Here is a 17,380-nt window from a genome sequence, read left to right as displayed (position 1 = left end):
GGTTGAAGAATTTTGTTCTAGACTATATAACAAGTTAAAAACAAATACACAATTCACTGAAAAATTTTCTCAATTTAAAAAAAATTCATAAAGAACAAATTATCAAAATAGTAAGTTAATTTTGAAATAATTAGTTGTTCTTATTATGGATGAAGTTTTAGTTGCTTTGATGCTCTTACTAATTATAGTTAACAAAACGTAATGCTGAATTAAGATGTTTTTGTTAGTCATTTTTCATAAATGTTGAGAATGAATTCAACAGATAATGTCCAGCTTGCTAATATCATTTATAAAACACTTTTCTGTTTTTGCTCACATTATTTCTTTCACAGAAATTGGAATGAAAGCAAAGTGTAGAATCCAAAAGATTCATTATTTTCAGTTATATTTTTAGATAATGTGGAGCCCAGACCTACTCAGATATATAATATTTAAATTTTTTCCCATAGACAGTAATGCATGATGAAAATTTGAGAGTTCTAAAATTTGCAAAATGACTCAAAAAACAGTCCCTGTTTTTTCTTGTCTTTGAGTCATTTTGCTAACCAAAGGGAATATTAATCCATTCTGTCTTGTCGTTATGATTTTATATAATGAAAGTGAAGGCAACAGTCATATGTAAAACTTTGTACAAATACAGTAGAGCGTCATTTATCCAAATCAATTGGGGACTGGGGTTGTTCGGATAACTGATTTGTTTTGGATAACCGATTATGTACGAAAAAAGTATATTAACCTATCCGATGTTGAATTTTTCTCCATTGCATGTCGCTTCGTGTTGAATTTTTGTCGATTTTAAGCCTAACGAAATATTCTTATAATAATAATTGAGGCTATTCGTATCATTAAAAATTATTTCTTTATTTTGTACAAACAAAACAAATATATTGAAAAATATAAAAACAAAAAAATTATTCTTTAGAAGTTAATCTAGTATCAAAAAAGTTCAATTCAGCATGACACAGTCCGACTGGAAAGCTTTTGGATAAATGATGCTCTACTGTATTTAACTTTAAAATTTTTCATTCAATTCAAATGCCTGGTAGATACAATTCACAAGCAATAATAATGGGATTAAAATATAACTGATTAAACAGTAAATTTTCCATAATATTGTTATTTAATAGTAAACTACATTTATTATTCAGTTAGTATCTTGTGGTATCCCCCTGTTGCACTCATAAATAGTCTGTATCACAAGACAGTGTAAGTCATCTGTGTGACTGCATACCAATCTTTGAAAAAAACCTAACTTCTTTACAGATTAACTTCAGCCATCAATGAATTTGTGCACACATTCTAAAGAGTAAGCAAACCAAGAGAGGATGTCAACATTATGGAGGCACATCTGAGCTGTGTGCAGGTAGATATTATCCTATTCAAAAATACCCAATTGTAGATGTGCTACAAAAGACAACATACATTGAAGAGATCATGCTAACTATATATCCATTACTGCTCAATAATGGATACATTCACAATCAGTCAGTCATTGTAATCACTAGTAATGGAGATCAACTGTTGTAGATGGCTCCCAACATCACATTGCCATCAGCATTAACAGTATAACACTCAAAACAATTTTGATTTCATTCAAATAGTTTAGCACTTGTTTTTTTCAATTATCTTTTCGTTTTATCACCTGATCATCCATTTTTCAATCAGCTTCTTTACACTTATTTTAATTAAAGCATACTCATCTCATTTTTTAAAATAAAGTTACTCCAAGTGTAAACCTTTGGAATGCATAGACATTTTAAAACTTAAGTATGTTTACTACATGGCACGTGCAGTGGTGATATTCGGCGGTTCGCACAGGTTCGCCCGAACCCGTTGTTAAAGTTTTCTGAACGGGTTCGGGCGAACCCGTTGTTAAAATTTTCAGTTTCCCGAACCTTGTTAAACACACGGAACATTTCTCAGTGGGTTTGTTTTTTTTTAAAAAAAATATATTAAAATATGCGTATTATTACTCTGTAATACTACTAAACTAGGCCTTATACCCCGTTTGCACCGAGTATTTCAATCTAGATTGTGAGCAAGGTGAGGGAGTATGTCTTGGTGCGATCTCTCGCGATCGATTCAAGAGTGTTCTTGAAAGTAGATCCAGTCATAAGAGAGATCCCAGAATGCCCACGCGCGCGAGACAATACAAGATGGTGTGGAACACGTGTTGGGCTATGGACAGCAAAAGAGTAAGTATAATGTATCTTGAGAGATGATGACATGTGTGTAGTTTGTAGAAGCGCCATATTGCAGTAAAGAATTTCTCTGCCTTGAGAAAAAAAAAAGGTCGACAGCTGTAAAATACTATTGTTACACCTGGCCTTCTCCCATGGCTCGTTACGTTCTAAAATACGCCACTGATTGTTATATATATGGTTGCAAGAAAAGGTGTTGTATTTATTTCTAGCCAAAACTTCCATTTCGTTTGTCGGTGATTGTCAGGGAGAAATTTTCTGCTAGCGAACCCCTTGTTAAATATTTCGAATATCACCACTGGGCACGTGGACTCAAAATGGTTCACCATCCCCGATATATGATCTCAAAATCTATATTATATAAATTAAACTGTATGTTTAGACCTCTTGAATTGATAGATTCACAATATTAAGTTTGGTTAAAATAAGTTCAGGCATTTTCCCATGATGCAGCAACAAACTGACAAACTGATTGATTGTTAGTTTTATGTATAGAGACTAGACTTGAAAATTAATTGAAATAAACTAGAATTAGTTGTTGTTAATAAAATCTCTTTTGGTATTTTTAGTACATTACAACCTAAATCGTCTTACCCATGTAAATCTGACAATTTTGTACACACAGTCACACGGGCTAAATTCCTTATATCTGACAATGGTATATGAGTAACAAATGTTAATTTTATATGGCTCCAAATCCTCAGAAAAAAATTGGGTTCTTAATTAATATTGTCTTTTCTAAAATTTTTTGTAATTAATATTCATATAGATCAAGAATGGTCGACTAAGCATGCTTTGGATCATACTAATTCTGATTAATAACATCAAGATGTAGCATTGTCATAGCATTGATAGGATCCAGTGATATGAACAAACACTAAGTGTGCTGCTGGGACATCAACTTCTCTTCTGTAACAAAATCTTTATTATATTATTGTTTTTGAGCTCTTCAGAATCTCTAAATATGTTGTTTAAGCTGTATAGCTAATTTTCAAGCTAAATGTAACTCAACTATGCTTTGGTTATCTTTAATATAGATATTGCCATTCAGAATTATAAATGATATTTCAAAATTTTTTACATTAAATTTTTTTCTGATGAAGTAGTAGTAAAATAATTTTATTCACAACAAATTATTTTCTAAATATATATACACACATGGTTCCCTCACCACGAAGTTCAGAAAATATGGAATATTTCCTAGTGAGAACCCATGTATAAAATACAGTAAGACCCCGCTTAACATTGCCTCGATTAACACTGATTCAATATAATGCAGTCTGCTCGAAGTCTAAAGAACACTCAAAATTTACGCCGATTCAAATTAACGCGACATTTCATTGATTCATATATAACACAATTATTCCCAAACACGAACCAATCAGCAAAAGGTGTCAATTGTCGTAGCACTGTACTTTCCTTAAATCTATGTTTGTTTAGTACAATTTTGGAAAAAATATATCATCATAGAAGCCATAGGCAATATCAACTTCGCTTGGCATGAATTAACTGATAGCTGCAATGAACGGAGTTATGGCTGGAGATATCCAAGAATTCTCAACAAGAGCCTATTTCTGTATCATTAGGTTGACCAAATTGTCAACCTAATTGATACAGTGGGACAAGGAGATGTAGATGAGCAGGATATTGAAGAGTTACAGCAGGTTTCTGGTGAGAGCCTTACCAACGACAACTTTCAAGAACTGGCAGAACAAGGAATTTGTGTAGAACTGGAAAATAGAGATTCTGAAGACAAAGAACCCAGAGAATTTCTCTACAGATTTCCTTAGTAAAAAGTTTGGTAATGATAACTGAAATCGTTGATCAAATTGTAGGTAATGATTCAAATTTTAAAAGGAGGGCAAAAGTAACACAAGGTGTTTTGGATGTAATCTTCTGCTACCGACGTTTGCTTAAAGGAAGGAAAAAAAAGTGACAAATAAAACTACACAACTTTATCGCAAAAAACAAAAATTTCAGAAGAGCCAGGACCGTCATCACAAAAGACGAACTTTACATTTCTTTGTGCATATGTTTGTGTGTTATTTAACATATATTATTATGCAAATTAATATAAAAATAACTTAAAATTATAGTACAATTTGCTTATTTTGTTCGCTTGTTCCCCTTTCCCTATTTGTGTTAAAATGACCTTGTTTAACTGTTTCATTTAGCACTTTGTCATCTAGGAACACATCCCCCATGTTAAGCGGGGTCTTACTGTATCATGGATCCAGGATGACACTTCTGGAAATTGATAGAAAACAGATTTCCAAAAAAATGAAAGAAATTTTAAAGTTAAAAATGTGTCAGAATATCTCAACTCCATCTAAACATCATACAACACAAAAATGCTAATCTTTTCAAGGAGTGCTTAGTACAAGTAAGTTCTAATGTGATAAAACATTTTTGAGATTTTGATCACGTCATTTTTGGATCCAATTTAACTATTTCAAAATTTAAACATGTGTTCTAATTAGCATTTCATGACCATTTTCTTTGAAAACATTTGAGCCAGTAATAAAAGATTTTTTTTTAAAGGCACATGCATTGAAAAGAACCTTACGGTAAATATGGATACGGAGAAGTATGCTAATTTTTCTCTTCAAGCTAATTTTTTAAAACTTACTTTAATTTTACATTTATTGTAATTATTTTAAATAAATCTGGATTCAGCAATCTATGTCCATATTGACTGTATATGTTTCATCACCTCTGAAATTGATACTAAATTGAGTGCGGCACTAAGTCAAACAAGAATTAGAGGTTGTGTGTTTATAGACTCGATACAACATACAAGCTTGGGAATGTGATTTGGTGATAACAGTGTTTTCAGGGCAAAAGTATGAATTTAGTAATTCACAGCTATTGAAGGATTCTCCTCTTTATTGGGCCCAATCCAAATTGCAGACCTATAAATTCCTATTAAAAGAAAATGGGGACCCATGACTTTGTTTTTGAGCTATAAGAGCATAGCATGAGTGCGCCCAACAAAGCGATGTGTGATGTTCCACAGTTGTTAGCACGTCTTCTATGGGCTTTGCTATAGAATTGAATTTGTTCTCAAAATTTAATAGGCCAATTTTGATAAAACTTTGCCTTTTTCCATTAACTGAATCCAAAAATGTAATGAGGGTCCATGACTTCATTTTCGATATACAGAGGTATTAAAGTGACAATATGTCTGTGCTCTCTCTTACAACTGAGCACACCTAACAGAATTTAGGCCAAGGGGTCAAAAATAAAATGGAATGGAACAGAACATGTGCACCTAATGGAAGACAGGAGCAAAAAACAAACAAAGCAAGCTGTGGCAATTGCTTTGTTTTTATGTTATGATATGACAAAGTTGCACGATGTCCCAGTTTAAATTAAAAATTAAAAATTGACTAAAAATTGTAGCCCAGCATTATGGCAATGTCACAATAATTTTTGCTTGTTTATAGGGAAGATTTGTTCCAAGTATTCATTGGTGCTATATCCAAGTTTGACTGTGGTTTCATTTAGAAGTTATTCAATAGCACCAGCTCTTCAGTATTTTATTTCAAAGAAATGAACAAAAACTATATTTTATTATAAAATTTAATGAGAAAGAAGTGATCTGTTAAGTAAGGAAACATTTTTTTATTTAAAACTATATTTACATTCAGTTAAGATTCTATTTTTTTTTTTTTTAGAATACAATACAATTAGAGAAATTAAAATTCATAATAATAATAAAATTCAGAATTTTGATTGCTAGAACTTTTTGTTTTTTATTTATTTATTAATATGAACATTATCAGACACAGTTTAATTTATTAAAAAGATTTTTGTTTCGTATGGTATGAAACTTTTCTAAAGGGCTAACACGAAACATGGGTTAAGTTCCAGAAGTTAGTAATGAAAAACAATAGCATAATTTTGCTAAGAGAAATATGTCTATTAAAGCAATTGATAATTTATTTTCCAATTAATAATTAATTAACAATCACAATTAAAAGTACTGTATTACATGTTAATTTTAGCAAAACGAGGACATTTTCTTTTTACAAAGTACAAGGTAGCCCAATAGCTCAATCCTTATTAACTCATGTATAATTAAAATTTAAAAAATTTTTTTAAAGCAGGCAGATTAAAATAAAAGTTAATGAAGTTACTAAAAAATTAAAATCAATTTAAATATGATTATGTTTTGTGTGAAATGATGCTGAAACAATTTCAATAGTTATATTAGAAAAGAAAAAAGCTGCAATTAATTTAAAAAGTCGTAATTAAAGATTCAAAAAATGGCAAAATTAAATAAATAGTAATAAATTAATAACTATTAAAAATAATTATAAAACAAACTAAATTAATACTAAATAAATTAAACCTAAAAATTAATTAAAACTAAAAATAATAACACAATTAAAACTCTGGCCTTTACTCGAAAACCAAAACTGAATTAAAATCAAATCAGTTGAAAATTAAAACATTGTTTAAAAACTTGTTTTGAAATTTTCAAAATGTAAATCAAATTAATTTTTAAATTTACTTTATTTGTGTGTGGTGATGACAGAAAATTTTGCTTTTAATATACACTGTATACAGGTAAAAATTACTGAAAATAATAAAAAAATCTAAATCTGTATATCTGTATATAACTTAAAGGTTATTTCAAAAAACTTCAACAATCAAACTTAAAGAATAGTTACAGAAGCAAACGGATAGCCTTCTCTTCAACTCTGAGTCAAAAGTCTGTGTCTGATTCTGAAGTCTTTTTGTTTCCTATTCCTATACAAATCATAGTTTGAAACTTCTCAAGTAATGTATGTTGCCCCTTTTTTTTATAACTTGTGCTCTCCTTTTTTGTAGTCTTTGGGCACCACTGTCACATATCTATATCAATATTAATTTAGATCTATGTTTATGTTTGATAATAAAACAAAAAATAAAAATACTAATGTCCATATCAAGTACGTATTTTAACAGGCACATGTACATGTACAGGTACATGATAATTAAAAAAATATAAAACTATTAAAATATCGCTTACTTGTTTATTGTATTGACTGAACGTAATTATAAATTCAAACATTTTTAAATTAAAAGAATTTATTAATATGAAATTGTTAGTTCTTAATAAAACCATTAAAAATTGAATAGCGCTTTTATTTTATTTTGTTAAAAACAGTTATTTTCTTATATATGTTGTCATTATTTTTCCATGTATATATACATTTATTTATTTATTTTCAATTACAATAAAATAAGTCTTGCAGCAATACATTTCCTCTCCCTAATTAACAGTATTAAGATATTAATAGTATATTATATTAATAATTATGTAGTATAATTAATAGTTATGTAAACAGACTGCTATGACTTTAGGAAAGGAAGATTGTTTTAATATTGGCAAGCTTTAAACTGTTTTGTAAATTATATGTAAATGTTGTTACAAACTGAAAAATAAAATTTTAAAACGTCATTATTTATACAATGATTTAGAAACTAAATCACTATGACAGACTTTATATCATAAATTCAGAAAAACCTACAGGTGTTCCATTTGAGACAATCAAATGGTAAATCTGAGTTTGTCTTATAAGCAAGTCTGTTTTAATCAGGATTTCAGTTGACAAAAATTTTTATTTGCTATGCATTTCAGGATTAAAGCATCCCCTCTTCAGGCTACAAATACATAAAATATATCTGACACTAGTAGATTTAAAATGAAAAAAAATAAATAAAACAAAATAAAAATTAAAACTACCAACCTGGAAAAATTCCATTTTTTATACAAACACCTCTCAATAACATCACAATATTCAGCTCAAAGCATTTTTTGGAAAATTCAAGAACATAAAAAATAAAATAAAATAATTCAAGCAAATGCAAAAATAAATTAAGAAATAAAATTAAAAACTTTTAAAAAAGTAAATTGATACCTAAAACTGCAAGAAAATACAATTTTGACTACTCATAAATCTTATAATCCTCATGTTGACGATAATGCTAAAGATGTTAAAAAGAACTTCCTATGAGTACAATTAACATTTTTTCAATCACATTTTCTTATAGTCAGGGCCAGTGCTACCTGACATCCAAAATTTTCTACCCTGGGCATATGCCCAGGGTAGCAAATTTTGGATGTCAGGATGCCCAGGATGGCAAATTTCATAAATTTTTGAGTGAAAACTATCATAGTAACCTAAGTGAAATTAAACTATTTTAAATAAAAATAAAAACATTCAAAAATTTCTTCCCACTTCTAATAGGTATGGTATTTTAAAACAATTTTTTTTTTTGTTTTGTTTTATGTAGGGGGATAAGGATTGTCTTGCCCTTTGTGGCATAAACTCTAGCGCTAGCTCTGCTTATTGTTAAGCAGCAGACCTTGCCGAAAGCCATCTACCTCCATACCTTTATTCAAGTTAATCAACTTTGACAAATGTAATACTTCAATGTGTTTCTTAAAATGTCTTTTATGTAAGTCTTTCTCAAAATGTAATATCTTAACATTATTTTTACCTTATTCTTTGCAATGCAAAAACTAAGGAGAATGTCTATAACCTAATCTGATGTCACATGTTCTTTCAATCTCTTGTTTAACTTCTTCGTTCCACCAGTAACTTAGATTATACATCACTCCTGACATTTCTAAAACTTTCTTCTTATATAGTGATGGTTTACTTATTTAATTTTATTTCCCATTTCTGGTATTATTCAAACTTTACATTGTTTTTAACCACATTACAGAAAAACCTTGATTTAACAGACTAATTTGGGCAAGTGGGGGAAGTCCATTAAAGCTGAAAATCCATTATATAATAATAATAAACTTTATTGTACTTATTTTGTACAAGGGGAATGGGAGTATATGTATCTACTTTTGTGTAATTAAAATTATGTATGAAAAGTTTAATTTCATAGAAAAAATTCTCTCTATATATTATTGCTTGTGTAATTTCCAAAGTTCTGAGAGTACTAAACAAGTATATAATCTAAATTAAAATAAACAAACATTTTTTGAAAAGTACACTTTAATTATATTTAACTAAACAAATAATTTTCGTAAAAAGAAAACAAAATTTGAATTTGACAAGAAATTTTTTTGTGTTATTTATTTCTTCCTCTTCGAATGATGATAATATCAAGACTCCCATCGTGACATGGAAGTTAATGAGCAAAATAAATAATTAACAGGTTATTCTTCAAATCCAAGAGTCATCACTCTTATTTGTTTGATTGTCTACTAACTTTTTTTTAAACTAGCAGAATATATAATTAAAAACACTAAATCTATACACCTGGTTTATAGGTTTAGTGTTTTTATTTCTAATTTTACCAGTTTTAAGTGGCAGTTTTTTAAAATGTATAATTTTTGAAAAATAATCAAGCACTCAATTTTTAAGCACTTAAATATCATTTAATTTTTAACTTTATTCCAATTCATTCTGCTAAATTTTGTCTGCCAGCTTAATAGGGGTCATATTTGATGAAGTATTTAAATTTGACTTTGAAATATTTTATATTTATGTAAAATTTAAAAAATTGAAAATAGAATGTTGGTAATGTTATAAATGAAACTTATATTATTGAATTACAGGCAGTATTCATCTTAACAAATAAGAAAGATATTTTTTAATTTTAAAATAATTACATAAATGGAATAAAAACATTAAGATTTTTAAAATTTGATTTTTGGAAATAAATTATTACTGAATTATTTTCAAAAGACTCATGGAACCTGGTTAACTCAAAGAAGACTTTACTTGATGTCATTTTCTTTCCCTGATCATCTAGCATAGGGGTTCACATGTTAAATCAAATTGGTTAATTTAAATTCATTGAACTGTTTAATTCAAATGGGCTTTTGATACAGCATTTTCATAAACCCTCCAGAATTTTAATTTAATTAATAAATAAAATAATTAACATTCATCCATTAAATAAACTAATCAGAAACTTTCTATAAAGTGTGGGAACCACATATGACTAAAAATAATATTAGGTCATGTAATGGTAGGCAAGGAATGGTGTTTCAGTTGTTATGTTATGTATCGGCTATCAGTTCTCCCACAAGGTTTAGAAATTTTTTGTTTTATTTGATTGCTGATGGATGTCTCTGACTAGCTGACATAATAAATACATAAATTTTTGATAAATTACTTTAAAAAAAAAGATTATAATTCAATTCTACATAAAAAGTTTAACCCTTGCGGCAAAATATTAAAAATATAACAATTGTAAAGAGCATTACGCTTATGATAAATAAAAAGCAGATCAATTCTAGGCATGAAATATAATTTAAAAAATCCTTACTAAACACTTAGGAGAAAACAGATCAACAATTCAGGAAAGCATTTCTCAGTAACTTATTTAACCATTTGGTTAAGTGTTTTCGAGTTTCTGGGCAACACTGGACTTATTACTTACACTGACAATTCTAAGTAATAAGATCCAAGGAAATATCATATGGATAACTTATGATGATTCACTAATAAACCAATACATAAAATCTTGATTGTTAGCCGAACCCCATATGGAACTTGAAACTTTTTAACTCAAAGTCCGAATTTTTTTCCCAGACAGATTTGAGTTAACTAGGTTCCATTGCATATTGTAATGCTCTGTTATGCAGAAATATTTCAAAATAATTGAGCTTGCTGGCAATTTTCTAATCTAAAATACCCTAATTCAAATTTGATTCAGTTAAGATATATTAAATTTTTAATTATAAATTAATTAGTCAGACATTATTAAAAATAAATTTGAAAAGAATGAATTATATTGTTAATTATCGATAATTCTCAATGATTTGTATCAAGTATAGGGTAATAGAATAATTATATTTATCATTAGTAAGATTAATTGGTTAATTTTCTGTTTCATTGTAAGGAAAGAAAAGGAAAGAGAAACTGTAAATGGTATGATATAGAATTATCTAAAAAATATCTTTATTTTAAGTAACAAATTTTATTTAGTAATAATATATATGTATATATATTATGTAGACTAGAAAACATCAGATCAATTGTGAAATATTTATCCAGTATTTACAGAATGATCAAGAATATAAGAGAATAATGCAGAAAATTAAAAAAATGTTAAAATCTGTGTCAAATAGATCATATGGTAACAATGTAAAACAAAATGAATTTTATAGAATAAAATTCATAAACAGAATTCATACTTTGCTTTTTCATGGATTTGCATTGTTTCTTCCTTTTTTATCTTATCTACTTCTTTCATGTATGCATGTGCATGCATATATATACAGTAAAACCTGTTTAAACTAATTCACACTATACTGAATATTTTTCCCGTTTGGCAGGTTTCCATTTTGAATAGGTTTTACTCTATATATATATAATATAAATTACTAAATATTATGGCTGTAAAAATTATAGAAAATAATTTTATATAGAATAAAATTCTATTGATTCAATTCTGATAACTATTTTCAAAGAAAAAAAAGTTACATGCTTATCAAATACTTAATGTATAGAATATATATTTCTCAGATATTGTTTGGAAAATATTTTACTGTATTCATTTTTTTTAATTAATCTTCACTAAATACAATGATCATATTTATCTTCCTGTTTTAAGGATTTAAGGACTGAATTTCTATATCTTCTATATCAATTAGTAAAAATTCTTGGTAAAAATTTTATTATTTATAACAGATTTCTTTCTTGTTAATTTAGATTGAAATATTTATCAGAATTATAAAATTATTATTTCTTGACACAATGTCTCTAATATAGTTTTGCAATTTGAATTATTTTTTTATTCAATAGCATTATTTTGGTTTATACATAAGGCAAAACACACATCTCTTGATATGAAATCATTTAAATACATTTAAAGAGAGCATTTTTTTGTGTGCTAAAACAAATTTATTAGATCTAGAAAAACAGATAACTGAAAGTATTCTGAATAAAGAATTATTATTCTTTGAAAGATATTTTTTGTTTGGGTAAATGAACTATGATATAAATAACTTCAAAACCAATATGATAATATGTGCTTACAGCTTTTAAAAAGCTATGTTAAATATTAAATTATTACTTCAATATATATATATATATAATATGGCAATTGTTTTCTGATTACCATACATGTATTTTATATTTACATGTTTTGAAGTTTATAATCAGTTTCTTTAATACAGAAAGAATTTTAATTTTGTTTGTAAAAAATAATATTTACATCAAACCAAATATAAATCTATAGCAAATAAATTTAATAAATCTTTCTATTTTTTAGGATAATTCAATTTTTTCTTCTTTAAATTGAATGTTTTACACCATTTAATGATGATTAATAAAAAACTTTTATTGTCTTTATTGTAACCATACAAAAAGTCTTTATTGTATAAACTTTCTGTGAAATAAAGACTTAATGATTTAATATTTATTTTGGTTTACAATAATTCTGTATACAGTACAAAAATATTTATTCCTTGAAGTCAATAATCAAACTTAAATTGCATAATATATACATAGCAAAATAAATTTTGTTCTTTCCGGTTATGGAGTCAATAGGGTCAAGGAATAATGGGAATAAATTTTAAGTGCAAGAATCTATTGTAATTTTTTTTAATAGAAACTTTAATGTGAATTTATAGAAAATATTTCTGAGTGAATAAAAAACAATAATTTTTTACAACAGAAAAAATTACAGTTCCTTAAAACTGTAAAACCATGAGATAAGTAAGATGCTAACTTAAAAATAATAATAATAAAACTATTATAAAGATTAATTTTTCAAAATTACTTGGGCTCAGTTTCAGATATATAACTTTTATAGAAATCAATTATAGTAGTTACAACCTAAAATCGCTTTAAAAATGATGTTTCAAGATGAAATTCAATTTTAATTAAAATTGTCTTTCTGAAGATGAACCAGGATAGCTTGAAAATATTTAATACAGTTATTATAAATCTTTTATACTTAAAAATAGGAAGGAACAAATCTCTAAAACTGATATCAACTATTTGAATGTTACCATTTTCAAAGAATAAATAGATATCAAAAAAGTACTTCAATAAACTTGCTTTAGCAGACTTCTACAATCATTCGAAATCCTATGACAAAATGTCTTACAAGTTGGCTGCACTATACATTCCTTTAAAAGAAGAGCAATCACATATTCCATGAGAATAGAAGACAGGAACAAAGAATTATAAAACAGAAAAATTGCAAATAATCACGGTTTTCCTGAGAAACAAACTGACATTCTTATCAGGTCAAATTCTATCATTATAACAAAGATCTATGTCATAGGCCTGTGATATAGATCTTTGTTATTAAACTTTACACAAGGAATACAACTTATGAATTAGCAATAAAGAGACTACCATTGGTGATGAAAACATTTTAAGAAATGTCAAAGATGCACACAGAGTCAATAATGAAGCTGGAGTATATGCTATAAAACTTCTTAGGAATCTTGAAGATTTCTATCATGCCAGTCCCTGGCCAAGAGAATATATAAACACCATTCAACCATACACAAAAGTAACAACCTGGATTCATTATCACTTGTACAGTGGACTTTTGACTCCAAGGTTATGATATATTGAAAATTTCCATTATTAATTAAAGAATATAACACAAAATCAATTCTTTGGCTGCAAGAAAAAATCTACATACATGTGTTTTATAAACAAATGTGATCAACCTGCACAATGCTCAACATCTCTACAAACCTTGACTAATGGATTCTATATAGGTTTCGAACATTGTACCAGGATACTAGAACAATTCCTTTTTCTATAGTACAAGGTTTCTGATACCTACTTTAAAAATGTTTATTTTCAGATATAGGTGTTTAATAAAAAGTTTTGTTATTAATTATCATCATCACAAATGTTAAAAACTTTGTACAAAAATCTCATTTATTTATTCAGTTATTTTATTTATTTGTTTATTTTTATATTGTAACATTTTAAAATTCAATCTATCTCTAGAATGGCATGCGACTCTGACATTCAATTCCAAAGTATGTATGAATTAAAGCTGAACTGTAGAATAGTCTGCAATAGGTGAGACACATTTTCAAAGTTTTCGATTGCTTTAATTTTACTTAATATTTATTTCCTAGTAGTCATTATTCTTAACGGAATAAATGTTTGGACTTATAGTAATAAAATTTCAGGTCATTCATAACAAATTCCTTTTGAAACAAATTAATATGTTAACAAAATTTAGATTTTCTCAAGGTTTACATGGTAAACTTTCAGACCTATCCTGTGACACCGCTGTCTTTGGTGTCAAGTCTAGTATAATACAATAAGTCTCTTGATGCATCCTTGAAATTACAGAACACCTTTATCAGACGTGCAAGACTTTATCGAGATCTTTTAGCAAAATAAACTTTTTTCTTCAATTAAATTTTCAAAATTTTCTTCATTTCTTTCATTTGAGAACTGAGTTTTTTGTTTTAAAAAAATTGATATCAGATTTAACAATATAAATATGCATTCTTTCTGTTTTAAATGAATTTTCTTAATTACTTAATTCTGTTCCTAAAGTTAAAATACATATGAAAAAATAAATAATTCTACCTCCTTAAATATTTAACAAATTTTTCTAGTGGTATTAGAGCACATTTTAAAAATTCAAGTGGTGCCTGCAGTGGAAAAGGTTAAGAACCTCTGATCTATACCAGCATTTCTCAAACTATGCAATGAGACCCAATATTGGGTCACATTAAAATTTTAATGGATCAAGTACAAGTATTAAAGTATTTCAGCATAAATACTTGTATTAATGAAATATTCTACAAACTAGAAACAATAGATACATCTGTTAAATAATGAAAACTTTTTCTTAATTTTATTACTAAATGAAAATAATTATAAAATTATAGAATGTGTGTGTATGAAATTTGATTTTTCTTTTTTATTTTGAATACCATCAAAATAGATATTTTATGTAAGGATGTAGTCATAAAGTCATTTAATTTGCACTGGTTTTGAAAATATTTTCTTGGTTTATTCAAACTTTTAGGTTTAGTTCTTAGATAACAATAAATTATAAAAAATAAATGACCAGTGAATTTTGGCACAAATGGATCAATAAATAATTTCTAAAGATTTTTTCATATAGATACAGAATGAAACTGACAAAATCTTACAATCTGAAAAGTACATTTTCAAAAAGGGATCATTAAGTTTATAAAAAAAACTTGGTAATACTTTTCAAAGTAAAATAGACTCCTGAATAATTTTGAAACAGTCTGTTTTATTTACAATCCTGTCTTACATTTTTTTAATTGTTAAATTCTAGTAGTAAAAACTGAAATTGAAGTAAGTTATTTGTTACAAATCAAAATTGGCTTGAACCACTCTTAATAGAAATGTACATAATGTTACATTTCATACATAGAAGTTATTATCAATAATGCATCATTTTATTTCATTTTATAATATACTGTGACTCCAGTTTACCAGCTTTTTAAAAATTTTATTTTATAAAAATTTGGATAATGGAACCATTACAAATAAATATATTGGGTCACGTGAGCAAAAAGTTTGAGAAACGCTGCTATACCTAGGGTGACCAACTATCTCCTATTTCTGGGCACTGTCTTTGATTTTGTCTGTATTTAATATTTGACTGTAGAATCAATCTTTGAATAGAGCAATTTTGTTAATACATCAATACAAAATCACCAGTTTATAGAACAATAAATAAATAAATTTTAAAAATAACCAAAGTTCAATCAGTTTTAGATTCCATTTTCATTGATTCTGAAATGTGTCCATAGTTATATTGTAAATGATATGGTTCACTTATCTATACCATGTATGTTGCTATTAAATTAAAAAATTATATAAAAGAACACATGAAAGTTACACAGGGTGTCCCAGAATAACTTCTACAACTAAATGCAGACTTATGCAAACATTCATGGTCTGCTTAGAACATGTTTGCTAAGTGGGTAAACATAAATGTTATACTTGGGTGCAACAGTGCACTAAATTATGCAAAAACAAACTTGCTTCAAACCTTGTGGAGAATGTAATGTACCAACAACTACAGATGTTATTTTGGACACTTTGATTGTATTAATATATAATATTACAGTAGAATTCCTTTAATCTGGAATTCAGCAACATATATTATCACAAGTAATTTTCTCAGAAAAATAGTATTTATCAATTATTCCCATTTCATAATATAAAAAAAAGTATTTTTTAATTGGCATTAGCTCAACCAAACACTTTATTCTGAAATGGATTATTGTAAATCATTTACAAATTATTTTTTTCAAATGTTTCACTTATTTTGCCAATTGTTTCACATATTTTTTACTTACAATATACAACTAACATACAATTATGATGTAAAAAAATGAAATTTGAAACTGATATTGTTATGTTGTAATATTATATACAAAGTAACAAAATAACAAAGTATTATTATTTAAAATAACAATTTAACAAAATTATTATTTAAATATACTCCAAAACAGTACAAAAATATTTGAATAAATAATTTTAAATTATAAAAAAAGAATTCTATCCATATAAATAAAAAATATATATAAAAATAAGCTAACTGTATAAAAAATTCAAATTATAAAATCAATTACAGCATATCTATTAGCATATGATGTAAATACCCTCTCTGAATAATATACTTTGAATATATAATATGGAAAGTATATTGTTTATAGTTATGTCTAAATATAATACAAAATAATTAAATGAAAACTGAAAATCAGTATAAAGAAGAAATTATAAAATTTGGTAATAATCAATCTATAGTAAATATAAAAAAAATTTAAATCTTTGTATAAAAAAAATCAAAATAAAACAGATGAATGATACATTAAAGCAGTTTTTCTCCATTTTTGTTTAAAAACAGTGAGAATTTAAACAGAAAAATCTATAACAATCAATTATAAAAATAAATTATAATTAGTTATAGTAAACTTCTGTGTGGTTTTAATTTCAAGCAATTTTATATTAATCCATTAATTGAAAAGAACAGTCTTTCTTCAACCTGAAACATAAAAATAAACAAACTTTTCTCTGATTTTAGTAGTAGAAAATTTTACATTTCAATTGTTATTATTCACAAATATTTTATCCTTCCTTTATATACAGATATTTTAGGAAAGTCAGAGATACTGAATTCCTAAATGTGTGTGAAATAATTCTAAAATTTCTCCTTTCAGATTTTCATAAAATTTTCTT

Source organism: Centruroides vittatus, unplaced genomic scaffold (assembly GCF_030686945.1).
Source record: "Centruroides vittatus isolate TY-2023 unplaced genomic scaffold, ASM3068694v2 contig_971, whole genome shotgun sequence".
Classification (NCBI taxonomy): domain Eukaryota; kingdom Metazoa; phylum Arthropoda; class Arachnida; order Scorpiones; family Buthidae; genus Centruroides; species Centruroides vittatus.
This window is presented reverse-complemented; position numbering follows the sequence as displayed.